General features: G+C 32.8%; 1 long non-coding RNA gene across 1 annotated transcript; it reads right to left on the bottom strand.

Annotated features, from left to right (window-relative positions):
- Positions 1-610: 610 nt before the first annotated feature.
- On the bottom strand, positions 611-2124 carry LOC140582223 (uncharacterized). The gene is made up of 4 exons (XR_011985175.1): positions 2054-2124; positions 1339-1438; positions 758-858; positions 611-641 (listed from the first exon to the last, which is right to left on the bottom strand). It is a non-coding gene; the product is annotated as an uncharacterized lncRNA (long non-coding RNA).

The raw sequence follows: 2124 nt of genomic DNA, 5'->3' as shown, positions 1-2124 counted from the left end.
TTTCGGTGGGGTTGCTGTAAAGTGTTTTTTGGTAATATAATGTAATTTACAACTGTTAATATGTCAGATCATTGATGATGCTGTTCTGAATTATCATAAGGTTCAGATCCTTTAAGGTGCAGGCTGACATTCATAATATCTATGTTGTAATTCTGAACCATTAAGATGACTGATCATCGATGAAGCTTTTCTGGATTGTAATGCTGTGGTTCTGATTATCACCAATGTAATTTCCAATTGTTAATATGTCAGATCATTGATGATGCTTTTCTGAATCGTTAACATGTAGTTCTGAACCGTTAAGATGACTAGTAATCTTAAACTTTAAGATTAGTAACTGGTAAGACAATATCACTTGTCTAGTGACCACTATGTAAAATGAAGAAGTCAGACTGTGATGAGACTGAAGCAACTTTTATCGCAACAAAAACAAAATGATCATGAAAGATGCAGTTCGTAATCATTAAGGTGCGGTTGATAAACTTTAACATTGCTAATTGGCAAGACAATAACACTTGTCTAGTGACCAATATTAAAAATGAAAAATTAAGACAATGATGAAACTGAGCAAATTTTCTTTACATCTTGATTAATTTTGACTTGCAGGGAGTCGAGCAGTTGGCACAGTTGCATGCTCAGGCCTGAAATTTAGACAGACAGCAGACAAACATCAATCACCAGCGATGGCAACCGTAACAGTAAAATAATAGTAGTGGCAGTAGCACATTAGCTTTTTCAACGTTTTGATGCAGCTTACTTTAGGAAATTCTTCACAGCATCGCTGACATCAAGCAGACTGGTCTTTAACTGTTTCATCGCCTGTAGCAGGGGAGGATCGTCTTTCACAAATTGGCAGATCTGAAAGATAAGTATTTAATCAGTTTAATGTTTTTAATTTTCAACAACAAATGTAATTAAATTAAATTGTTCTCAGTGTCCTCATCGATTGCACGATTCAAGTCTTCAATTTCAGCCAGGATAGATTTAAAACTTTCAGATACTGCATTCAATGAATCAGGACAAACATATGCTTAGTAACAGCATATAAATTGATTTTTATTTATTTATATATATATATATATATATATATATATATATATATATATATATATATATATATATATATATATATATATATATATATATATATATATATATATAAAAATGTATATAAATATTTATGTTTATGTATTTATTGATGCAATGCCTCACCAGCTTGCCTTTTCATAATCTCGCAGATATTATTAAGGTACTTTGATGGTTGACGAGAACTTTAATCATGTATGTTTTTAGTTTGACCTATGTATATATCGATGACAATAAATTGTTGTTACTTACTTCAACCTCTTCAGTTTTGCATTTCGGAGCTGACGCACTATCTTCATCTCTGGGTTTGTCAGTTTTACGGGACATTTTTGACATGATGACGATTATTATCCTGTAATAGATTAAAGTTAAGCTTTTCTATCTCATCAATTGCCATATATGACAATACAGAAGTAGTCAAGCCACCATAAAGTCTCTTAGAATGACTGTTTGACAACAGACCCTTTCCGTAATTGCGCTATGTAGCGTGAAGCTTCATAGCATTGCCATAATTGTGTTATAGCATTTCCGTAATTACATCATCTACCGTCAAGCTTCATGGCATTGCCATAATTACATTATAGCATTTCCATAATTACGTGATCTAGCTTAATGCTTAATAGCATTGCTGAAATTGTTATAGCATTTCCGTAATTATGTCATCTAGCGTGAAGCTTCATAACTTTATTAAATGTCATCAAGAACCATAAATAAGTTTGCAAGCATTGTAAAAACATCAATAGACTTGATTTTAAGTCAAATGTAATCACATGCATACGCCCCTGCACATTTCTAATCTTCATTAGCCTATCACACATTTCTCAGTCACCGTATTAGACTGGTGCAGCGTGTCGTTCGCATTTAAACATTATAGACTAAGCGTTTCACTATGAGAAAAACAGTGAGATGGCTTAAATATTGCTGTAGAAGATTAAATGCTACTAAAGAGAGGTTTTGCATTACTTACCAAAATAATGCTTATAATACTGATATTGGCAGCCAGCTTTCCGACGTGGTTGTGAGCACGTAAAGAAGTAC

Source organism: Paramormyrops kingsleyae, chromosome 24 (assembly GCF_048594095.1).
Source record: "Paramormyrops kingsleyae isolate MSU_618 chromosome 24, PKINGS_0.4, whole genome shotgun sequence".
NCBI classification, from domain to species: Eukaryota; Metazoa; Chordata; class Actinopteri; order Osteoglossiformes; family Mormyridae; genus Paramormyrops; species Paramormyrops kingsleyae.
Note: the sequence above shows the minus strand (reverse complement) of the source record. Positions and strands in the feature narration are given on the sequence as shown.